This window comes from Lutra lutra, chromosome 4 (assembly GCF_902655055.1).
Source record: "Lutra lutra chromosome 4, mLutLut1.2, whole genome shotgun sequence".
NCBI classification, from domain to species: domain Eukaryota; kingdom Metazoa; phylum Chordata; class Mammalia; order Carnivora; family Mustelidae; genus Lutra; species Lutra lutra.
In genome coordinates this window covers 190,065,826-190,091,173 of record NC_062281.1, presented here as the reverse complement: position 1 = coordinate 190,091,173, position 25,348 = coordinate 190,065,826, and the positions used below count along the sequence as shown (strand labels likewise).

The 25,348-nt window shown below is 53.6% G+C and overlaps 1 protein-coding gene across 1 annotated transcript in view; it reads right to left on the bottom strand.

Moving 5' to 3' along the window:
• The window catches only part of CASZ1 (castor zinc finger 1), a 145,600-nt gene extending 121,584 nt beyond the window's left edge, over positions 1 to 24,016 (bottom strand). Inside the window, exon 1 of the mRNA XM_047724984.1 lies at positions 23,860 to 24,016. The gene's annotated coding sequence lies outside the window, so the exon portion shown is untranslated. The remainder of the gene's footprint in view (positions 1 to 23,859) is intronic.
• Positions 24,017 to 25,348: the final 1,332 nt, after the last annotated feature.

The window sequence follows — 25,348 nt, the reverse complement described above, 5'->3', positions numbered from 1 at the left end:
AGAACAAAGGGGACGATGAAAATCCTCTTGAAAGGTCTATGATGAAAGAAGCAGCCCCAGCAAAGAAATGGAACCAAGGAAGAGTCTAAGTTGTTTTTGGTTTTTTTCCACAGCACCAACTAGGGGGTGCGAGATAGCGATAACCCCATTCGGTCTCATTTCCATTTCAGCTCCCCCCTCTCCCCCACCAATCCCAGATGGGCAGACCAGTTCTCCTTTTGGGCTAGGCAGGATAAATGTCCTTACTTAAAAGGGTTTTTTTTTCTTATTATTATTATGGATTTTCGGTTCCCTGCTGTCTGCCGTTCTCTGTCATTTCCAATCTACCTTAAGATCCTCTTGGATTTATATATTTATTTTTTGGGTTGGTTTCAGGTGCTTCTAGTTTATCAAACAATCAGCCCTGTGAGGTACATTGGGTGTTTCCAGAAATTACATCACAAAAAATCATGCAATTAAAGTGTAAGGGAAAAAAAAACATAGCTGTTGCTTCACTTTGTATTTTAATTAGCGACTTATTGTAAACGTAGACTTTTAAAATGGAGGTGCCTAAGCAAAGCCAGTAAACAAGTTTTTCTAATGAATTAATTTCACCTCTTCCCTCCTCCTCCTCCTTCTCCTCCTCCTCCTCCTCCCCACTAGCCCAACTGTCATCTTCCAGAACTTCTTGGCCCTCTTTTTATCTATTCCACTTTTTAATCCTTGCCCCACACATACTAGAAAAAGAATACCCCAAAATAAAATTAGGAGCCTAGCTTGCATGATCACAGAAGAAGCCTGGCTGGTGAGCATCCTGGCTGAGGACCCAGAGTGCCACACCCTCTGTCCTGTCCCCAGCCCTGCAAACCCCTCTCTGCCAGGCCCCAGAGATCCCTCTGCTCCTGTTGGTGCCCTGCACTCAGAAAGGGAGAGAGAAGAAGCCCAGCGCAGTGCTGACTGTCCAGGCAACGGGGACAGGGTGGACCCCTGGAAAATCTGCAGCAGGATCGAGGGTAGATCACCTGAAGAGTGAGGGAAAACCAAGCCATCTCCCCACCGCCTGGAGGAAGAAGGGGAGAGAAAGAAGAGGGAGCCTGCAGCTAGGGAAAGAGAAGCTGAAATTGGAAGGGTCTGTCTAGGTCACGTGGCAGCTCAGAGACAGGACACACCCATCAGTCCCAGGTACCCGCGAAGGGTAGATCCAGGCTGCCACCGCCGGTGACGTTCCTGAGGGTTGCTGTAGAGTCCTGCCTCTCCCTTCCTAGAAAGTTCCCAGCCTTGGGGGTGGTGGTGGATGGGGAGAGTAAGTTAATCTGCGCCTTTAGCCTAGTTTCCAAAAGAGAAGGCTGAGCATGGGGACAGAGTTTGCAGGAATGGGAGACAAGCCCCGGATGTCCCAAAGAAGGGAAGATCCCTGGAGGCCGCCTCTGCCCCAGATCAGAAAGTGAACATCACCGGGTGACTGAATGTCCCCGTTCACTGGGGAGTCTCTGAGCCCTCCTGTTGCCCCTCCCCGAGGCCAGGCCAGCTTAACTAGGGCTGCCAGGAACACACAGCCTCCCTAGTCCTGCCTCTCCAAAACCAGTGTGGAGACAGCATGGAGGAACAGGTTTGCCTTGCGGACTGTCTCCTAGGGCGAACCAGGCTGTTTAGCGTGGTAGCAGAACTCCACGCTGGCCTTTCGTATTCTGAGTGGGAAGAATCCGAACGATGTCCTGTCCTCGGGAGAGGCTGTCGTTCACCTGCTCATTCCCATCGCAGACCGTCCTCAAGGTGGGGTCCTCCTTGCTTCTGACACTAAGCCTACTCTGGGGTTCCCTCCCCTAGATGACAGCAGGTGGCCCGCAAGACAAAACTGGTGGGGAAAGGGGCAATCAAGAAGGCTCTAGAACACCTGGCAGCAGAATCCTGGCCTCCCCACTCACTAAGATTCCCAGAGAAAGGAAGGAGGAGAGGAAGGAAGAACCAGAGAGGAAGGGGCTGGACCTCCATGTCATCGAGCACCGGTGGGAAGCCAGACCCAGCCTCGCGACAGATCCTGCTCGGTTCAGCTTCAATCGGAAAGGAAAGCTCCCATCAAACATGGGCTGGGCAGGGATGTGGGCACCGAGATTAGGAATTTGGAAAACCATCTGAGGAACCTGGCCCTGGGAAGACAGCAACAGGATTTAATACCTTATCCCTGCTGTCTGGTAAACACCCTGAACCATCCCCGCACTCCGTTAGGCAGCCTCGGATCCTCAGGTGTGCCGGCGACGGGCAGGTAGAGACAGACGTGGGCAGAGACAGGAAGGGAGGGAGTGTGGGCCTGGGGGGAGGGGGGCGGGGGAGGAGCTGGCCTGGGAGGTAGGATGGGTGGCAGCCAAGCCAGACAGTCAATGAAACAGCTGACAGGTGCAGGGAAGGGGGGCAGGGAGAAGAGAAAGGTGAGCCGGGGGTTTGCAATACTTGGGGATGCCACTGTCACACCCCAGGGGGCTGAGTAGGATGACAGGAAGGGTCACGGGCTTGTGGGCCAAAGACCTAGAAGTTCTGGCCACCTTTCACCCGATTAAAAGGGTATCTGGGGAGATGCTGTGGACCAGGCCACGGGCTCCCCCAAACCAAACAGGACAAAGCAGCAGATAGGGAGCTAGCTTCTGGGGCTTACCAATGCCACCTATGACAGCGACCTGCAGTATCCTCTAGGGTCACTCTCTTTCTCCAACACACGTGCATAGACCTCACGCTGAGAAGAAAGTCCGGTCCTTCTATTGCAGGCTGGAACTGACATGCGGAAGCCAGTGTTGAGAGGAAGCAGGGAGGACAGGGAGCAGCCCTTGAGCTGCACGGAGGAGCCTCAACTCTCCAGGGGTGGCCTGGGGGCCATTAAGAGCAGATGAACAGAAACGAGGTGCCCAGGGTCCTGGCTGTTCCTTGGGGTGGTCGGAGGCGAACCACCTTGCCTAGGATCATGGCACAGAGGTCGAGCCTGACAGGGGCTCCAGGAGCCACTTCCACTGCTAGGCCCAAGCGGGCCACACCACTAATCTGCTTTTCCCATTTCTGTCTGCTCCTTGATGTAATTACAGTTTGGGGTTGAAATCCACCCGGAGTGTAACCCCCCCACCCACCCGATGCACTCTCTAAATGCTTGGGTACACAGCAGCACACCTCCCCGCTCCCTGAGAATCGGAGACTATTTCAAAAGTGAAAAGTCGCACCTCTTTTCAGTGTCCTCATCTCTGGTTTCTTTCAGCAACCCTCTCAAAGCTGTCCTCACCCTGGCCGCCTCGGCCAGCTCAGGTCCTCCCCCTCTCTATCCCCTCAGCCACCGGGGCCTCCTGGGCAGCACCAGCTGGGGAACAAAGAGGTTCCTGGCCTGTTACAGGGCTGGGTCTGGAGTCCCTTGTCTTTTGCGCGAACACCATGATCCCAAGAAATGCCACCTACAGACCCTGGATCCAAAAGGAAGCTGAGAGGCCCAGATGCAGAACTTTCCTGCCCTAAGCAAAACGGTGTGGGGTGCTGGCTTTGCTGCTGGTCATTTCCCAGCACCCCAGTCCGCTCCAAACATGACCCTGTAGGCCCAACTATAGCTTGTGCCCACCCTCCTCTGCTCCAGTGCCAAGTTCCCTGCAAACTCACAGAGTCTGACACCCAGAGCTCACACCGTCTGCAGTCAGAGGAATCTCCGATTGCCTTCTGCCACCATTCTCCTCCAGTTTCTCAGCTCTGGTCTTGCCAGTATCAACACTTTGAATCTTTGCATTAAACACACAGACACACAGACACACACACTACACTCCCAGACGAGAGACAGAGAACACACTGACAAAAAACCCACAGGACCTAGGGTTGGGGCTGGAAACCGGTGTCACCAGCTCACTGTTTCCCCCATATCAGGCAGGCGGCCAGAGAACCCTGGGCAACACGTGTCACAGACCTCGCCAGACATCGGTACACTTGTTCGGGTCCCTACCCTTTGGAAGCTGGTCCCCCAGTGCATTGCTTCGGGCCACTGCTGCTGATAATTTCTCAGAGATAAACAAACCGGTTTGAATAAAACAAGAACCAACCTGAAGTCTTCACCCAAAACTCAAAATGAAACTCTCCGATCTCCTGTTTCCTTCCCTTCTCCACCTTCCTATGCCATCATCATGTTCCCTAAAACTCAGATAACTGGATTTTTTTTAAATTCAGTTCTCTAGCCTTTTTGTTCATGAATATGACCGTACCTGGGCCCAACCTGATGGGATGCTGGCTTTTACCGAAAAACGTTTTGCTTTCTTTCTCTTAAGTATGCACAGGTCAGAAGGAAGAACAGACAAGGGGAACATGCCTCGGAACATGGACTGGTGTCCCGCCTGGGTCCTTTTCCCCAAGCTCCTTTTAGACTCAGGTCTTTCCCCCATACCCCATGACTCCCCTCAATTGTCAGCCGCTTAGAAAAAGGGGTGGGGGGGCGCCTGGGTGGCTCAGTGGGTTAAAGCCTCTGCCTTCAGCTCAAGTCATGATCCCAGGGTCCTGGGATCGAGCCCCACATCAGGCTCTCTGCTCAGCAGGGAGCCTGCTTCCTCCTCTCTGTCTGCCTCGCTGCCTACTTGTGACCTCTGTCTGTCAAATAAATAAACACAATCTTTTTTTTTTTTAATACAATCTTAAAAAAAAAAAAAAAAAGGACCAGACATCTGGTCTACCCCTCCTTTCTAGGCACAGAGGAAAGAGTTGCTCAGTTCCCTCTGAGGAGTCGCCTGGTTAATCGAGGCTCCATGTCAAGAAAGACAGGAAGGAAGCCAAAGGGCAGAGAGGAAAGACACAGCTCTGAGGTCTGTGGCCACGTGTGTCTCCCCACAGGCTCAGTGAGTGACATGCTTGCCTACCCCCAGAGTCGTTCGTGCCTGACACGCCCTCACCCACCTCCCCATCCACCCAGTAAGACCTCTGTGCCCCTCCAGCCTCTCTGTGGAACGCGGTCTGCTTTCTGCTCTGAGGTAGTCTGGAACCTCCGCCAGGGCTCCCGCCTCCCAAGTCCCCATCAGTGGGGTCTGCTCAGTCCCTGTAGCTAATTTACACCCGTCAGGGTTTAAAATAGCAGAGGCATAAATGAAAAGTCCAATTTCTTCAAATTTGCATTGTAAAACCATCCTTCAACTTCCTTGAAATAAATTTTACTATTTTATTAGTGCAAACAAAATGGTAATAAAACACTAATACAGCGCCTTGTATCCAGGGGAAGAGCTAAAATTAACATAGCGCGAGCAGTGTTTGCTATTACATTCAATTACCTTTTTACTTGAGATTTACATTCTCATCCCCTTAATCTCCATAGTAGTGGCTTCAAAATCATTCCTCCCAGGCTCTGCCCTTCCGGAGCCCCCACAGCTGGAAGCCAGGCCTCCCGCCCAGATGGCGCTCACCCTGGGCATGGCGCCTACCCCCTTCACCACAGCTGCCTCTGGTCAGAGGGTACCACTTCTCTCCCCTGCTCGTATTTCCTCACGCCCCAGCCTCTCAGTGCTCAGCAAGTTCAAACCAAAGGGCTCGGACACAAGGCACATTCAGATACACAGTTATCAATAAGCAGATGCATGAGGCATGGGCCGGGGCATTGCTTCACAAGTCGGCAGAGGCTCTTCTTGGCATAAGAAAGGGGCCAGGAGCTCGTGGAAGCCCTGAGGAGACTGGCGCCTCTCGTTTGACAGGTTGCGGGAGAGGGTTTGCTGTGTGGCACGGCTGGGGACTGGATTGTGGCAGGAAGCTCAGCTGTCCTGACGTGGGACAGGATGGGAACCACTGGGGACAGCCTCTGACTCTGCACACAGACAGCAAAGCTGAGGGCTTGGGATGTGGTGGCTCACAGTGACAGAGGCAGGGGGCTCGCCCTCCAGTGCTCTTTCTTCCACAGAGACAGACCCTAAAACCGGACCGGTCACTCCAACCACAGCCACAAAGTGTCTGATGCTCCAAGAGGGTCCCTTTGTTTCCCGGAAGAGGTAAAAAAGCAGAATTCCTTGTCTGGGACCAGCCAGCCTTACCCCGAGCCACTGGTGCAGATGACCATGTTTCCAAGTGGCCCCAAACACTGTCCTGGTTCCAGATCTGTCACTGACTAGCTGTGTGATCGTGGACAAGGTGCCTCTCCTCTCTGGGCCTCAGTCTCTCCATCTGTGAAAGAGACACAATAGCATCTGCTCTGCCTTCTTCCAAGGCATGATCACTGTGACCAGAAGATCAAGAAAGCCCTTTAAAGCCCACAGAGACTGGAAGCTCAACAGCAAATCCATTCCCAAGATGGCCTGGACGAGGAGGGACAGGGGAGGCAGGGCCGGGGCCCCAGTAGGGTCTCAGACATAGACACCTGAGTTCCAGTCCAGGCCGCCACAGACCTCTGCGTCTTTGCCTCTAACCCAAAAGACTCCTTCCTCTTACTGGTCAAACCACTGCCAAGAACCTGGATTATGCCTATGGAATCCTTTGAACTACTCTTGAAGAAAGAATCAGCAATCCGCCCAGGGTCCAGACCGCCTGAGGGGTTCATTAGGAGAAATGGTTTGGGGCAGGGAGACAAGGTAATACAGGAAAAAAATTGATGTAAAGCCCCCTCCCCCCATAAGCCTTGCTTAGCCCAGCCATTACAACTAGGGAAAAAAGTGGTTGGGGGAAACACATGCACACGCACAGTCACATACATAATCACACAACCACACGCAATATCACTCACACCCTATTAGACACGCAGTCTCACACACACAATCACCCATGCCCCCCTCCCCATTCCCCACTCTACCCTCCCAAGGTCTTTCTTCCTGAATCTCAAGCTTAAAACCTCTTCCGATGAACACTGGGAGGAACATTCTACTCCAAGCTGGTCCAAGCCAAACTCATTCCCGATTCACATGGAATTCTGAGCCCCACTTGCACAAAGCTGCTTCAGGGACACCAGGAGGTAGGAATCTCCCTTAACACAACCAGCAGTGGGGGCAAAGGCTGTTGGCAGTTAGGCATGATTGGCCAGAACAGCCAAGAGAAACACTGACGTTCACTAGAGCCCAACCTGGCTGTCCTTGCTCCAGCCCTTTCGGCTCCTCCGTTCCTGCCCTCATCATGTTCTGGCCCAGAGATGAGATTCATGCAGTAGCTTTCTTACTTAACAAAGGGCAAAACCCACTGTAAGAAACAACTCCACGCACAATACACGAGGAGCTTTATTTGGTTCAAACTGGTCCTCTGCATTTTTTCCGCCTTATTTTTTTCTCCCCAGGGGGAAACAAAAGAAAGTTTGTTGGTGAGCCTCAAACGTTTCTTGGGCCTTGTCCGAGTTCCACCTTGTTTTTCTTCTCCTTTCTATCTGCCCCTCAACCCCCACCCCGCCCTCCCTGCCTCCCCACCTTGAATAAATAAAGCACCCGAAGCCAGCACGGGCTGGGAAGGAAAGTACAAACTATCTCATAATTTTATAATTTTTTTTAACACACTGGCCTAGGGTTTTGGGCAAAGGACAAAAGCTATTGTTGAACAGCATAACACGAAGGTCTGAGTCACCGATACGCCTCGGCTTCTGGAGATCTCATAGGTTTCTGCGGCTGCCACAGCCGGTGAGCTCAGCACCCTGCGGGGGCCGTGGGAGCAGGCGCCCTCCCGCCTGGCGCTGCCCCGCCCCCTCCCCCTCCCGGGGCTCCCTCCTGGGCCGCCACGTTGGCTTTGTTGGTTTTTAATCACAGGGGGGAATTTAAAGAAAATGTTGTGAAATAAAAAACAAATCACCGTGGTCCCACCGCTCACGCTGTAATTTTCATTTTGGAGGATTACCTTCCAAGCTTCGTCCATATGCATTTGTGATTTTTATATAGTTTCTATAGTGGCGTGCACTTGGCCTTCGTTGTTTTTTTTTTTTTATTTCACTCACATAATAAACATTTTCCCATGTTTCGAAATCATCTTCAACATTATTACCTGTAGAGGTGACACAGTATTTCTTCCGCCCTGTTATTCTTGGGTTGACGCTAGGAAGCCAGAGGGGGAAAAGGGGGCCTGCGGGAGACCTTTCCAAGAATGGAACCATTTAGCCACATACTGGTGGCCGCGGTGGGCGCTTTGCCCGAATGATCTGGATTACCCTGGCCTTGGAGTGTGAACCTGGAAGACAGGCAGAGGCTCCACCAAAACCCTCCCCATCCTGTACCAGGCCATGCACGCCTCTGCCCTCCTGCCCAGAGAGACGCTGGTTCCAACAACGGCCTTCATCCTGTCGCTGACCTTCACCCCCACGAGCCGCACTTCCTCTTTATAAAGCGCCCTGGTAGCAAAAGGCCCATGACAACACTCTGCTCTCCATTTTTATATCTGAATATCGCAAAGCACTTAGCAAAGATTTTCATTTTCTCATTACCCCAAGGAGAGGAGGTCATTCGGGAAAATGGTACAAATATTCCCATTTGTCAAAAGCAAGGAGGAAGTGAGTTAAAAGGAAAATTCTACCACTTAACTGCGCCCGATCAGCCCAGGAGGGAACGCAAGGGTCTTCTCTGCCTCTCCATTCACCCAGTTTGCTTTTTCCGATGCAACTTCAGGAACCTCGTTACGGAAAAGATGGCTCAGGGCCAAAGCCAGGTTTCCATTTTGCTGAGAATCAATCACTCCCCGGTGGCCCCAGTTCAGAAGACCCTCTTACTTCTCAACTAAAGCCATATTCTCTTATGACTATAATTATGTAAAATGTATATTATACAAATACATACAGTCACCAAAGAGGGGAAGAAGACACCAAATGCTAAAGGAGGTGATATTACAATAGTCAAATTATGAGTGAATGTTTTCCCTTTTTTTATTTTCAAAAACTATTTAAAATATGGTTATATTCTCCAAGCACATGGAGAAAAACATCAAAAATCATCAGAATCAACCTAAGCATCAGAATCGTATCAGCCTGCGTTCAAAGGCTGGCTCTCCTCTAGGCAGCTGGGTTATCTCAGGCAAACTACTTAGCCTCTCTGAGCCTTATTTCAGGACTGGTACAGCAGGAGTTGAGCCACCACCTGCCCTGTGTCCTTCAGTCCCACAGAACGTCACGGTCCAGCATCTGACACCTGGTTGGCACTCAGAAAATGTCTATTTCCTTCCCCTTTTAATAAACGGAAAAGGTAAAATCACCTCCGCTTGCTTACTGCCTCTTGGAGACAAAAGCAAGAGGCTTCACCCGCACCCCCCACCTTCCTCCTACATCCTTCATCCCTTCTCCTGGCTCCCGTCACTCCCCCAGCAAGTCCCCAACACAGCCCTCAGGCTGCTGGTCCCAGCTCTCCTGGGACCCTCCTGGGACCCTCCTGGGACTCGCCTGGAGGGCTTGCAGGGCAGGGGGGTCTTGGGGACGACAACACGAGCCCTGCTCTGACCTCCTCCACCAGGTCAGGCCCAGGCGAGCCCCTCCAGGGAGTAAACAGGCCTCATGGAAGGACTCACTCGTTAGACACACTGGGCGATCCCCAGGTTTGCGCCTTCTGGCAGTCGCCGTCCAGGGAGAGGTGCCAGGCTGCAAAGGCCACCTGCTCCTGGGGGAGGGCAAGGGCCATGCTCCCGACCGCAGAGGGGAGGCCAAGGAGAATCAAGATGGTGCCAGTGTCTGGGAGCCAACGCCTCCCTGGGCCTGGCAGGCCAGGCCAGCCCAGGGGCTGCCACTTTGGGGGGGTCCGTGAACTCAGCCCTGAGTGTGGCAAGCCTTCTCCCTGCTCCCCTCCAGTGCTCTGTACTGGGCTGACACCTTCATGTTCATGTTCACTCTGCTGGTTAGGCAAGTATGCTTCGGCAGAATTCTGGTGGCCACGGCCTCCGGGCTGGGGTGCCAAGGCTCTAGCCTGGCTCGGGGCATCCTGGAACCTGAATACAACAACAGGCCTGAGCCCTCCAGCTTCCTGCTAACAGATGGGGAGCGAGGAGTCATCATAGTGATGGTCGCCCTCATGGCTACCCCTAGTTCAAGGCTCCAGGCCTCTCGCCAAGGGCCTCACCAGCATTATTTCATTTAATCCCAGCAGCAACCCCATGCTGGAGGCACTATGATCGCTCTCCTTTTACAAGGAAGGAAACTGAGCCTTGCAAGGGTTAGGGAAGTGCCTAAAGTCACAGTACTAATAAAGGAGGAACTAGGAATTTTAACGTTGCATTCAAGGGTCCCATAGTGCCTCGGCAAGGGGGCCATTCTCCTGCACTCCACGGGACCTCTTCCAGAAAGGGAACCTCCTGAGAGGCATCCACAGCCACTGGGGGACACAGGACCCACCCCCCAAATCAGGCTGCAATCCTGCCAAAATGAGTGCTTCTCCTTGCCTCTTGCCCCTGAGGAAGAAGAGGTACTGCACATCCCCACCGAGAGAGGAGGGTCGAGTGAATAAGCTACCACTTTAGAAACATACAGACCTTACACCTGTAAGGTGGCTACGTCCGTCTCTGGCTCTCTTGGGCATGTTGAAGTAGGGAGGTCTAGGGACATGGGACCTTCGCAAGGGCCAAGTACAAGTAAATGTCTGTTGACCAGCTTACTAGTGTGCGTGTGGCGGAGAGGGAAAATACGGTGGGGAGTGTGGGGGAAGAACAGGGCCCACGGTACATCCAAACCATCGAACCTGTGCGCCTTCTTTGCAGACCAGGCATGACACCAGCTCAAGATGAGGAACCCTTTCTTTTGAAATTCAAATAGGTCTGTCATGGAGGCTGGACGTGGAGACCCCCGGACAAGGCTCCCCCGTGGCCAGCATTGGGTCCCGTGGAAGCCGGTGGAGCCTAGCAGGGTGGGGGCCCGGTGGTGGGCCACCCGGGGCAGACAGTCTCCAATCGTGCTGAGCACAGCACATCGCTTCATTCAGGAACCCAGAGTAAAACGTACAGCTGGGTCTCGAGTTGATTCAGCCTTTAACTCGTTCGGGATCGCTGGCGGAGCCACCGAGGCGACGGGGAGGGGGTGAGGCCATCCCTGGGGAAGTGGGCAGGTTGGGGGCGAACCCCTGCTGATAATGTGGATATGTACGAAAAGAAACGGTGATTTTTTTTTTTTTCAAAAACCCTCTAAAAAACCCGACGAGCCTTGGGGGTTTAGGGAGAGATGAGTGAGTTTGCGTTCGGTGGGGGGCAGGGGTGGGGGAGCTTGTTTTCTACCCACTGCCAAATTCTCATTTACTGTCAGCTCCAATCCATTCAGAACTCACTGACTCAATTGCCTTTTCACGGAGAAAGGAGCCTACACAATACAGGGGACTTTTCAGTTCCATATTAGCACACAGGGCACTGGGCAATGTCCAGGAATAAACACACACGTCCCTCCCAGAGGCCACAGCCCCCACCCTCAGCCCCAAACAATCCAGCCAACCCTGCCTGGGCCACATCTGCTCTCCCCTATTTTAATACTTTGGGTAGTTGTTTTATTTATTTATTTTTTAATGTATTTTGGCCAGTAGAGAAGTGTGTGTGTGTGTGTGTGTGTGTGTGTGTGTGTGTGTGTGTGTCTGTGTGTCTGTGTGTGTGTCTGTGTGTGTGTCTGTGTGTACACGCACGCATGGGCACAATTTTCTGTGTGCTGGGAAAAGTAGGGGCTCTCACAAGTAGAAAGGCTTGCAAGAGTTAATTCTAGGGCAGTTCCAACTCTTCTTTTTGCCCAAAGAAAGAAGGGATGGGGAGAGATGGAAAGAGATCCAAATTAGGCTTCCAGAAGGTAGGGATTTTGGCCAGGGTGGGGGTGGGGGGTGGGGGGGTGGAGGGGTGTGTAGGGGGTAGGCTCCATTTAACCTAATTCTGGAAAGTGTTGATTGTAGAGAAATTAGCATGTGGTCTGGGAATGTCCCTAAGAACTTGGCAGCCGCAAAAGCTCTTCAATAATCACATTAAAATAATATCAACAGTAATATAATTATTATAAAAACCGGGGTCCCCATTTTCCAAGTGTTCACAATAAGCCCAGCACTCTACTAAGTGCTCTCACCATCGGCTCAGGCAATGATCCCAAAGACCCACCAAGCAGATGCTGTCTCCCGGTAGCCCACGTCCACACAATCAGACAGTTATGGCCTCCGCCCCAAGTCAAAAAGACAGCGAGTGAGAAAAGAATTTAAATCCCATTCTGCCAACTGTAGCCTCACCATCTCGCCCTGCCCTGGGAGAGAAGAAACCTGTAGGGGATTCTAGAGAGGAGGAGGGCCCAGCACCACAAAGGTCTGGCTGCAGGCTGGGAGCCCAGCCCCTGCCTCCATCACTGTCCTCTGGGGGCTCCTGCATCCCTTTAGCCTAGGCCCTAGGAAGGAAGCTCCCGCCCTTCTCATACCCCCCTTGTCCAATAGAACTTGACAGTGATGCTGGAAATGCTCCTTATCTGTGCAGCCCAACACAGTAGCCACGAGTGGTCATGGAGTACTTGAAATGTGGCTAGTTCACTGAAGAACTGAATTTTTCACTTCAGTTCCTTTTAATTGCCGCATGGGCTAGGGGCCGCCGACTGGCCAGTCCAGATCCAGAATCCCTCCAGCTGCCCCTTTCCCTCACAGCCAAGAGCGATGTTGGAAATAAACTTAAAAGCGTCAAAAGACAGAAGTGTGGCCCACTTGCAAGGTCCCTGCTCAGACACCAAGCCTCTCCTCCATCCTGGAATAGCCCTCCAAAAATCACAGGTCTGCCTCCAACTTATCTTTCTCCTTCCCTCCCTCCCTCGCTCCCATCTTTCTTTTAACTTTTCTTTTCTTTTTCCTTTTCTTTCCCTTCCTTTCCTTCCATCCTTCCTCCTTTCCTCCCTCCTCCCCTCCCTCCCTCCTTCTCCTTCCATCCTTCCTTCTCTCCCTCCATTTCTTCTTCCTTCTTTCCTTTCTTCCTATCTTTCTTTACTCCCTCCCTTCTGTCCTTTCTTTCGTAGAAAAAAAAAAGCATCAGTTTAATTAGATAAATCCTCTGAGCACGTGGCCTGGAGTTCGTCATGGAAATTAACCTGCTCCCAGATCGCAGATAGTGAAACAAGAACCGGGGTGTTTTGGCATAGCACAGTGAAATGGGAGAGGTTGGTGGCGATTCACACACCTCATCTTCTGTAAGTGCCCCTCGCCCCTCCAGTGCCCCCTGCTTCACAGCCCCCACGTCCTTGGCTCCCTGGGTCACTACCTCCAAGCAACCTCTGCTTCTTCTCCTGGCCCCTCCCTCCCCATCTCCTCAGGCCCCGGGCTGCTCCCCATGGCAGGACCACTCAAGGGCAGCAGGGAAGCCTGGGCTCCATCCCCACCATGCCCCATTTCCCTCCAGCTCTGCCCTCTGGCTGAGCACCGAGCTTAGCCTTCCGTGCGAGATAGTCCAGGGATCAGCTCGGGCTCCTCGAATTCTCACCTTGCAGTCCCCACTGTGTGCTGCTCCCCCGGCTAAGTGAATTCCAGAAATAATGCTCCAAGTCAAACCTCAGTGCATGGGGGCTATGACTACTGTCCTTTTCTCTGTGCTCACAGGTGGAATTCCAAACCCATTTTACAGATGCAGGAACAAAGGATTAGAGAAATTAATCTGCCTAAGCAAGAGAAACATGGTTCGCATTGGGTCCAGCCTGACTCCAAAAGTAGGCTCTCTACCCCTCTGCTGTCCATGTCGTCTTCCATGTCATCTCTGCCACGGCAGCCCACACGCGCTGGCACCCAGGGCGCGCCAGCTCTCCACATGAAACTCTCAGGCCCCCAGCACCTCACAGCCGCTCCCAGGGGCTTCTTCCACCAGCCCCCTTGCCTCCCGTCCCCAAAAGCTCCTGTGATGAGCCTCCCTGCCTCCCCGGCTCCAGAAACATCTACTCTGGCCACATGGAGGACAAGAAACCAATGGCCCCTCTCCCATTTGGGGTGGGATGCCAAAGGTGGGCAGAGTCTCGCTTCTCGACACCTTCTGACTCGTCGCCAAAACCACCAGGAGGCCTCAAGGTAGCCCCGAAAGATAAAATGCAAACTCAGAATTTCCAACGAACACCATCGCACCCCACACCTTCGGGAGTCCCAGTCCCCAGATATAGAGAGTGGGTTCTCCCTTCTCTCTCGCCCACAGCACGCCCTGGTGAGCAGCAGGTGTGTCCACACTCCCTCCCACACGAGTCTGAAACACACACAGGGGCCGGGCGGGTTCTGAATACTTCACAAGTCTCAGCTCATCTGATCCTCACATCAACCCCACAAGGCTGGCAGTGTTATCCCCATTTTACAGATGAGAACACTGAGGCACAGGCTAGTTAAATAACTGATGTAAGGATATGACTTTGATCCCCACGTAATTAGGTTCAGAATGCATGATCTATAAAGATACACAGCTCTTCAAGGGATCCCTCATCCTGCCTGAAAAGCAACTACCCACCCCGCCCCCCAACTCAGCCCCAAGCTCCTGAGGATGAGAACCAAAAAACACAACCTGATACAAACATGCAGCCCCAGCACCACACACCATGTCCAGGCCCCTGGCTTTCTGGAATCCCTGATACCATATTACATAAAACGGACTCATCTGACGCTGGGGGCACCCTGCGCTTGACGGGACCGTGATCAATTCTCCATCACGTTTCACGATTTCAACGAATGTTCACAGCTACGAGGCCAGCTGACCGGCAGAGCGACCCTGTCAGGGAAATCGGGTCGGAGGCCATTTGATAAGAGAGGAAACCGAGGCCCAGAGAGGTCAAATGACTCGCCCAAGACCACACAGTGATTTACTGCAGAGCCAGACCGGGAACGCGGTCCCCTGACCCCTACAACTAGGCCTCAGTGGGGCTCCGGACCACCCAGGTCCCACCCCGTCCCCTCATGCCAGACCAGGGATGCTGGGCTGGGCCCGGGTCCCCTGAGGGATCAGATTTCCCTGAAATTCCCAAAGGAGCCTCTGGGACTAGTAGGTCCGGAAATGGCCCTCACATAGCGAGTGAGCTGCACAGCTGAGCTCCCCAGGGCTGAGGGGGGCAGGCGGAGCTGGAGACGCTGGAGCAGCCCCCGTGGGTACTCTGCCAGCAATTAGTGCCGGGGAAGGGTGCCAGCCTGGCAGAGCTGATTCCCCCACCCCTCCTTCCCATCACACACACACACAGACACACACACACATACGCACGCTCACACACGCACACGCACACACGCGCTTACCCACCCCAAGACCAGCAGAGAAGCTGTGCTCCTTCCTTTCGGTAAATCTCGTCAGCGAGCACACGCAGGGCATGCAATTTGGTCATTACTGCTTTTAAACAACAGAAAAGCAGAATCCACCCGCCATTAACCCGTCCTGCTCTCCCTCCGGGTTTCACACCAGCTCAGTCACCAGCCTTCATCTCCAACTCCCACGCACCCCCTTTTGCATGCTCCCCAGAAGTTGCTTTCCAAACGAAACACAGAGTTAAAACACACACTCTCTCTCTCTCTCACACACATACACACACAACCTGCCTACTCTAAGTCAAACCTGAATTGTATCTCTTGCCTGCTCTGTCCCCAGAGAAAATCATCCAAGGTTTGGACATGACCTTGGCTAAGACCCTTCCTCAGATAACCCTAGAAATCCTATAGTATGCCTGCCAGACGAGGGGCGGAGGCTGCCGTTGTCCCGGAGAGGGGAATCTACCTGAGCAGGTGTGGGTTCTTCAGGCGGGACTCTGAGTGCTGGCCCCAGTCCACTTGCGGGGGACCCTGGATCAGAGTTGATGTGGCTCTGCTCCCCCAGTACGGGGGTAGGCAGGGGTGCGAATGGACATGAGACCTGATTTTGCTCCTCACTTCCTTACCACCCCCCAAAACAGTCTTGGAGAATTGGAAAGAAGCCCACCAGAGCCAGGGACCCTAGAGGGTCCTTAGCTGGGTTTATAAGACCTATGAAACCCCTCAAACAGTAAGCAGTATCTATGCTTAGGAGATCTTGTTTTATGAAGAGGATTCTCAGAGGGGGCACATGAACTCGAAAGAGGAAGAAGCAGAGACACCCCCCCAGACCACTAGCACAGTGGGCTCAGCAGTGTCGCATGCCCCCACTGTCCCTCTCCAGTGGCCCTGATCAGCTGCCTCTCTGGCCCCCGGGGGCTTCCTCCTCGCCTGGCCGGGAAGCCGGTCATCAGGAGCGCTGGCCCCGGGAGCTGTGCCAAGCCCCTGTGCCAAGGCCCACTCACCCTCCTGCCAGTGTGCCAGGATGGCCGCAGGCCCAACAGAGGACAGGCACGGCAGAGCCCACCAGCGGGGAGGAGAGAGGAAGCCAGCGGCTGTCTTGGAAAACCTCGAAGATCCTCTAAGCCACCTAGTGTCCAGAGCTGAGCTCTGGCCGTGGCTCTGTCCCTCCCGCTTAGCAGGGCGGACAATGCAGGGAGCCCAAGGGAGCAGGACAAGCCACCCTCCCTCCTCTTCCAGGGACCTGAGGCCAGGGTGCCGGGGGCTGAGCCTGCTGGGGAGACAGGGCCCCGGAAAGAGGAAAGGCCCTGTGCCCCTGCTCCCCACCTCAACCCAAGGCGGGGCAGACCCAGTGCTGATGATACCCTCACCCCTGCTCCTCGCCTCAGCGAGTCACCCTCTCCTGGAGATCCCCAGTGTCCTCTCAGACAACCGGCTGGCGGGGCTCCTCTGGGTTCCCCCCACCCCAGCCTCCAGGCCTCCCACAGAAACTCCCAAACGCGGGGCCCACCACTCCCCCAGGACTGCTTGCCCCCCCTCCTCTGCTCTCTCTTTTCTCTGTGTCCTCAAGACTCCTCTCACCTTGAGAAGTGTTAGGATTACCCAGCATTTACACTCAACGCTCTTCTTTATTCCTTAAGGCTTATTAAGAATGATAATGAGTTCCAAAGGAGCCACACGTCTCTCTCTCTCTCTCTCTCTTCTCTATCCTTCCCTCTCTCTCCCCACCCCACCCCCTTTGCTCTCTTTCTCTACGTGTCTTTTCCACCAAAGACACACAGGACAAATCCAGACCAAAAGGAAAAAAAATTCTGACAATATGGACCAAGGGCACTTGAGGATTTATATTCCATAAATCCCTTTCTCTTCTTCCCTCTCCCTAGTTGTTCTCAATTATTGAGATTAAATACACACACACACACACACACACAAAACCCTCCCCCTTCTACTCCCCACCCTCCAGGCCACCCCTCACTCTGCTGGACTTTGAGCAGGGGGAACTGGAGAAGGGCCCGGCTTGCCTGCACAACCTCGTTAACGTCCGGCTCTTAAACGGTTGATTAATTTCTGCAGAATTTATGACAGGCTTCAGCTTCCCCCCTGCCCCCCCCACCACCCCACAGAGTGGCCTTAACACCACAGCAACTTAACTTGGTGAACTTGACTGGAGCAGGATTGGGGGACAGAGCGGGGATGCCCCCCCACTTGCCAGTGGCTTCCTGCAGCCGGAACCACAGGCAGCCCAGCGCCAGACAGAAGACACGGAATGCCAAAGGCCAGGCGGGAGACAGACCCGCACGAGGAGACAGACCCGCACAAGGAACGGCATGGCACCCACAGGGGGGTGGGGGGCGGTCCCTGGGCACCCAGAAGTCATGGCTAACTTTTGGCTCTGTACGACTTTCTAATTCCAAAACAGGGAAGCCGTTAGAATATGGGACAACGAGGAAAGGAACCGGAGAGGCTGAAAATGATGTCCAAGTTCGCGCCCACCGAGCCACACCACGCATCCCAGCAGAGGGACCGGCCTTATTGGTCTGCCCTTCAGAGAAGGGGAAGAACAGATCCTAATGAAATTACAGTTTTTAAAATGTCTATAAATTAAATCCCCCCCCCAACCCGGATCGCTCGCGTGCTCTCTCTCTCTCTCTCTCTGAATCTCCCGGTGAGCTCCCTCCTTTACAAGGCTTGTTTGCCTCTCTTCGGTTCCCTCTGCTCATGTCTGCTTTTCTGATATAGACATCAAGAGGTTACGGGCTCAATTACAGCTCCGTTTGAGTCTCAGCACCAGACTCGCCTGGCCTTCTCTTCTGCTCTTCAGAAACCAGATACCAAAGAAATCTCTCTTCTGCTTTATATTTTTATTTTTAATGCCAAAAGCCTCAAGATTCATTCAGTTGACTCACGGCCTTTTTTAACTTACTTCAAATGGTGGTGGGGGGGAATCCTTTTTAATTGTGTCCGAGTATAAATATCATGGAAATGCTTTTCTCTGTATCTCATTCCCCTTTCTTAAGGACACACACAAAACCTTAGCGATATGTGGAATTTCAAAATGGGGGGGGGGGCACAGTACAAGTATGCTTAATTAATGCATGTCTGTGCCGGGGGGGGGAGGAAAGAGAGCTGCTGGAGAGTGTCAGTTGGACATCTAGTGTATTTCTAAAGTTAAGGAGTGACATCATAAGACTTCTTATTAGCAAAAAAGTCCATTTGAAAAGGGTGGAACATACATGGGTGATTTTTTTTTAAAGGAAAACGTTTCTTCTGCCTTCCATAATACTGTCTCTTGATACAGGAGATAGGCCGTCTATATGTTACATTCTCAAAAAGCCACCCCCTCCCCAAAAAGTGAAAAAAATCCAAGTCACAGTCAATCATCATAGTGGATTCCTGAGAAGCAGAAAGCAGTTTCGAATTGTGGGTCTAAGGGGAAAAAACAAACAACCCCTCCAGTATAATTCTGGAAATATGAACCAGAGGGGATTCCAAAAAGTACTTTTCCAGGAAAAAACACTTGAGACAAAGGCTGGAGAAAGCTGAAGCTCAAGGTGAATCAAAAAAGGAAAAAACTTTGTCTTTCCAATTAACTAGACTGGGAAAAAGAAAGGGGGGGGGACACACATTAATACCAACTCATTAATTCTTTCCTGTAAACAATTTAATTAAATTCTGCTAAATACAGGAGAAATACTCATTTTGGAGGGCGTCCCCTCCACCTCAAAAGCAAATTCCTGCAGGTTACTCCCCCCCATGCCAACACTTCCCCTGCTCTACAACCTTCAAATGGATTTCCAGCCCAGGCGTGGACTCTACACTGCTCGCGGCTCTGCCAGAATGACAGCCTCATATGTCTGAAAGCTGACACTTCAGCTTTTAAAAGAAATGGGGGAAAATAAGCTGTTGACTTCTTGGTTAAAGTATTTTCTTGTTCTAACTCATGTTCTTATGTCACTGGGCTAAAAAAAAGAGAGAGAGAGAGAAGAGAGAAGAGAGAGAGATGACTTTCCTTGAATGATCTGTTTAACCTAAGCCAGAGGAAAAAAAAGAAAGTCATTAATTACTTATGTGAGCTATTGCTTCAGAAAGACAATAAACCTGCCCGGTCGCCATGGATATGACATATTTGCTCTGAAAACAACACAATAATTAGCAAAGGGGAAAGATACAAGGAGAATATGCAAACTCCTGAGTTTAAAGCCACAGTGCTCTTTTCTCCCGTAAGCCTGTTCTGTTTGCAATCCAAATCAAACAAATTTTTAAAATATAGCGAAGGGGGAAAGAGCAGGAACGGCTCCTCTCTCCTCTGAGCCGAGAAGCAACAACCACGCCACCCTCTTCTAAAATAAAATAATGTAAAAGAGAACCAGGATGGCATGGGGAGGGGGGGGTCAAGTATTGACTCTTTTATTTCCTATAGCAGGGGTGGAGTCTGAGGTTTGTTTTTGCTTCTTTCTTTTTTTTTTAAGTGTGCTCTTATTCAGCTTTGGACCTTCTGGCCAGATATAAATTTATTTATGAAAGCCAAATGCCCTGTGTGTGCCTCACCCCTCCCCAAACTAAATGGAAATGTGAAGGGGTGGAGGTGGGGGGACTGTTCTTGAAAAAGCAAAACAGTATACTCAGAAAGCATCAGCTCTAGAGAGGGACATCCACTCCCCCCACCTCCAAGAAAATGGAACCCGGGCCTTACTTTAAAATTAAAAATGCATTAAATGGTTTTACCTACAACTTAGTCCCAGAGGATCATTAGGAAATGCAATCGCTTTGTATCATATCTGTCAGCGTGATAAATACTGAGTACAGAGTAGGTTTGCAATTTTTCAAAGTGTCACAGACCAAGATAATTTTTTTTTTTCTGCCTTACTTTCTTAATTCACTGCACCCACCCCCTCAAAGTCAGGAGTCTACCAAAAAACACCTGAGAAGAAGAAGAAAAGGAGAAAAAAAGTTGATACGCTTTTATACACGGGACAGAGATTACTGATCTTCCCCCCACCCAAAAAGTGGGGGAATCAGGACTGTCAAATATTTGTATATTTTTAAAAAATTTTAAAGTACTCCACTAAGTTTGAGTAGAAACTTTCCCCCTCTTCCCAGAGGCTAATTTTCCAAAAACAGATGGTCAGGATCTAAAAGAGAAGCAAATATACCTCAACCCCCACAGGCAGAGAAATCTAACTTTGAACTTCCTTTTAAATTAAAAAAAAAAAGGGGGGGGCAGATAAACTATTAATAAGTATGAAAAATTAGCTGAGCTACAAGTTTTGTTTTTATTTAAAAAATTCTTTCAACACAAGGGGAGCAGATACAAAGGAGAGGTTCACATTCGACTGACTTCCTATTTTTTTTAACAATAGTTGTTTTTTTGTTGTTGTTTTAGATTGGACTCTTTGATCTTGAAAGAATTTTGCTCTTATACGATGGGGAAGATGGGGGTGAAATGATCTGTTTTAAATGATGATGCAACTTCGGGATCAAAGCCTTCGCTCTCTTCTAGCCATAATAAGCTGTACTTGCCACAAAGCGCGAGTCTCCGGCTCCACTCCTTCGTAAGAAGGAAATAAAATGCACGGAGACTCAGGGAAAGACGCGAAGTCTCTGCAAGGTGCAAAGTCTAAAAAAACAAAAATCAAAAAGACAGAGAGAGAGAGAGAGGCACTGCCTCTTTAAACGTTTTAGTGCATATGGAGTTTGATTTCTGAAAGAGATCAGTTTAACATCTCCATAGAAACCAGCAACAGATTATCATCAACAGAATAAATAACTAGTCTAATAAATTAAACAGGAGGCATAAGATCGCTGGAAACCTGATTACTGAAGTTCAACAATATTCCCCATAAACTCTCGTTAACCGCCTCTAAGGTGGCTAACAAGATGGGGGTGGGGGGGCCATCTCTCCAGCTCGCGGGATCCCCGGAGAGGCGGTGGCCGCCGCCCGGGGAGGGAAAAGTTCCCCATCCTGCCCTGCAGAGGGTCTGAGAGCTCGAGTGAGGGGCAAACCGTACAGCCGAAGTTTGGCGAGTGGGAAAGCGGCTGGCGTCGGGGGAGGTAGCGCGAGTCGCGGGAGATGGCGCGGGACGCGACGCCCGCCCGGGACGCACCTCCTGGCCGCCACCAAGGCACAAACCCCGAGCTTTGCGCTCGGGCGCTGAACAGCCCAGCGCCCCCTCTGGGCACGTGGAGCGCAGCCCGGGCGCAGCCCCCGGGGACCAACTACCCCCCTCACCACGCCCGGCGCAGCTGCTCCTGCTCAGCCCGGACAGCTCCCTTTAGGACGGCGACGTGTGTGGGGTGTGTGTGCGTGTGTGTGTGTGCGCGCGTGCGCACGCGCGCGTGGTGTGTGTGTGTGTGTGTGTGTGTGTGTGTGCGCGCGCGCGCGCGTCGTGGGGTGGGCGGGGGGGGGGGGCCGCGCCAGTTTACCGGGCGATCTGTTTCCCAGTCCCCTCGCGCACTCTTACCGAGCGCCTGTACTAGCTCCGAGACGTCCTAAATTTACCAACTTTGCTTCACGGCTACCCTTGGCCTTTTCCCCCCTCGCCGCCCCCATCTCTTTGAGTGTACCGGGTGTTGGAGGGACAACCACAGGCTCTGGGGGTCGTGCCCCCAGACTCCGCTGAGACAGCGACGCATAATTACCCCCCGTCGCCCCTTGATCCAGCTGGGTTTGGGGGAGCTCCGGGCTTGTTGGAGGGGTATTTTCGCTGCTTCCCTGGTGGACAAATGATACGCACCCGCACACGCACCCGCACCCTCCCCAGCGTGACTGGAAGGAGGTCCTCGCCGCACCCAGGGCCCGCTTCCCAAGCTGAGGCTGGGTCCCGAAGAACTTGTGTAGAGGGAGAAGCGGCCCCCTGCCTCCCTCGGCACTCTTCTCCCCCAACTTCGGACCTGGGTCGGGGACGACTTGGAAGAAGAATCTGCGCCCACCCCCTAGAGAAAAATCTATTATTATTATCTTAATCTACGCCCCCGAAGTGTCCCTCCCGCTGTGATTGACGGCGCATACACCTGTTCCCTCGCCGAGAAGCTCCCAGCGCTGGGTACAGACGTTCGCCCAAATGCTCCGCAGCGACCCAGCGCCCGCTCGCCGCCCTCGCCGGCCAGCACCCGCCCTCTGCCCCAGCGCGCCCCTGCCCGCACCTTGCCACCCCGGCAGCCGCCCCCTCCCCTCCCAGGCCCGGCTCCCCAGTCCGCCCGCTCCCGGCCGCGCTGGCTTCGGGAACAGAGAAAGAACAGAAAGCAAAACTTCCTGGCGGCCGACGGCCATCAGCTGCACATTCTGCAAATGCCACCGAGTAAAAATAAACCGGCCGCCGCTCCGCCCGGCCGGCTCACCCCGGGCGCACGACTCGGCCCCCTGCCCCGGGAGCTCCCTGACTGTCGGTCCGACCCGGTCCCCCATTCCGGCGCGCCCCCTGGAGCCCCGCTTCGCGACGCTCCTCAGCCAGCCAGCACGCGCTCCTCTGCCCTGAAGGTCGACCCCAAGTGACCGGGTGGTCCGTCCAGCCCTCTTCCCTTCGGTGCCCCCCTGCTCCCCCACGAGCGGCTCTTCTCTCTGTCCTCCCCCTCGTGCCTATTTCAGCCGCGCGTCCCTAGATTCACGGATTCCTCTCCGCAACTGCTAAGCCCCGGGGTCACCCTCAGCCCACCCTGGGGCACAGACCCCGCTAGACCCTCTCCCACCTCGGCTGAGCTCCCTGGGAGCGCACCGCTCTACCCGCCTGCCGGCCCGCCAGCCCAAAGTCCCACATCCCCGGGCGCAACTTCTCTCCCAGCGCACACAACAACCGCGGCAACTCCCCCGAACTTTTCCCCGGACCCAGGCGGGCTCTGGCGGACAGCCGCATGGCCGTGAGCCGGTGCCCCGGCTCCCTGTGCCCAGCACTGCCAGCCCTGAGCCCCGGGAAGGCTGGGGTGGGGGTGGGGGGTGTGAGGAGCGCCACTTGCCGCGCCCGGAGCAGCGCACTTGAGACAAACTTCCCAGGCACGAATGAAAAAGGGGGCGCCGCTCCCCCCAGCCAAGCAACCCTTCGCCTTCGTTTTCCCACCCGGAGGCACCCCTTGGCACCCCCGCCTAAGTGAACACTGCCTACCTCTGCCGGTGGCACCTACACCTTGGTATGGGGGCACAAGAGTCGGCTGGAGGGGTTCCCCACCCACCCCTTCCCCTGGGCAAAGTCTTGCAAAGTCACCCCAGGCACCCCTCACGCCTGCCTCCTTCTCTGCCCTGACAGGCGCTCGAACCCCTGCAGCCGGGGGTGGGGGTGGGGGGGGCGTAGGGGGAAGGAATGATTACCCGGTATTGGCGAGCACCTGCCCCCCCCCCAGCCTACAGAGCGGGGGGCGCCCCCACCCTATTCGCAAAGTCCTGCACTCGCGCCTGGCACCTCCCCCTCTTCTCCCCTACCCCGCCGCCCCCTCAGCTGGAGTAAGTGACCCCCAGGAGCAGCAGCCCTCCCCTCTCCCCCAGCCGCGCGCTGGGCATTCCCCTGGCCGCGGCAGGCGACGCGCCGCCCCGCGCCCGGATGCCAGCCCTCCGTGCCCCCTGCCTCCCGCACTGCCGGAGTTGGGTGGCAGCCGCCGCGCTCAGGCAGGCTGGCTGGCTGGCTCTCTCGCTCGCTCGCTCGCCCGCTCCCTGCTGCAAGCGGCAGCCCCGGTGCTGGGGGGCTGCACCGGGACAGGGGGCGAGGCGGGGAAGCACCTCGGGAGGCCCCGGGAGCTGAGGGGCGTGGGGGGGGCGCGGCAGAGAGAGCGCCGAGTCTCTTACCTGCACTTGGGGCGGCTTTGGGTGACTTTCCAAGTCCGGGGGAAAAATGTGTGTGTGTTTGGGATGGAGCGCCGCGGGCGCGCATGCGCTGCCCAAAGTTGCCGGATCCCGGATTTTTCGCTCCCAGTCTCCGCTCTCGCCCGCTGTGATTATGGAATTCTCCGCGGCCGAGCGGGCGAGTGGGTGGCATGCAAAACCCGGGCCGGATCGCTGGGCCGGGCTCCGCTCCACCCTCACACCCCCAGACCTTCCCCTCCGGGTTCCTTCCCACCCACCGCCCGGGCTGAGCGCTGCTCGTGCGCGCAGCGAGACGCGGCCCGCGGAGGAGGATCTGAGCGCAGGGCTCCCTTTTGCGGCTGGAGAAGCTCTCCGTACCCCCCCCCCAAGTTGAGGGGAGCTGAGGCTGGGGGACAAGAGAGAAGGGGCAGGAGTGGGTTACTTTTCACCTGTTCTGATCCCGGAGAGCCAGTCGGCTTCGCGCTTTCCCACTGAAGACCTAGCTCTTTTCTGCAAGTTAGAATGTTAGAATTGTCGAACCCAAAGGAACGTGATGTTCTCACTGTTTGGTATCTGCTTTGCACTTACTCTTTGCAAGGGAGTTTTTCAGTCCATTGTGCAAGAAATAAATCCTTAAGTGAGCAAGATAGGCCGAGAAGAATGAACCTGGTTGGGGGTGGAGGGGGTGTGAAGGCGAGAAGGTAATGAACATTAAAACAAATGAATAATATTATTTCAGAAAGTGAAAGGATCCGTGAAGAAAATAAAGCCAGGCAATTGGATAACGTGTTTTTAGGAAAGCTAATTTACCCCTCCCAGGTGAAGGAGGACGGCCTCTGTGGGGGGGGGGGGGACCTTCCAACCCCATTGCAGAAGCCCCTGCCTTTTCTCCCTTTGTCCCCACACCCACCTCCCAGCTGGTCTGAGGTGGCCACACCAGGCTGAGCCTGGAGATCAGCTGCAGTCTTGGCGCCTGTGGCTCTGGTCCTGCCTTTCTCCGCCAGGCCACCCCTGTCCCAGGACTGAGCTAGTCGCTGTACCTGGTTTTCTTTCTGAACAAGGACATGATGGATATAACATAAGACGTGAAAGAAATGGGTAAACACTCCGGTGGTGAGAGAAGTGAAAAATTGACCACCATAGTAAACGAAATAACTAAACGGTTTGTTGAATAAATGAATACAAATTCAACGTGTGACCCACAGTTTGGAGAGTGCATTAAACTAAGAGGAAATGCCACAGGCTAGTATATTGGTGTTGCTGGCTGGTAGACTTTGGGACCTAATCTGCAAGGTTTCGGCAAAGCTTCTTAGGACCGGAAGTTTCCAGAAGCCCTGGAAGGTAATTGCCCAAGACAGAGACATCCGCTGGGATGCATTCCATGCCTTGCCTTAAACTGGAAGTTTATTGGTAAATGCATAGAGACTGGGGACTCCATGGCCCTCTGGCCTTGAAGTGGCCAGGATTTGCCCTGTTCTCTAATAAAACCTCC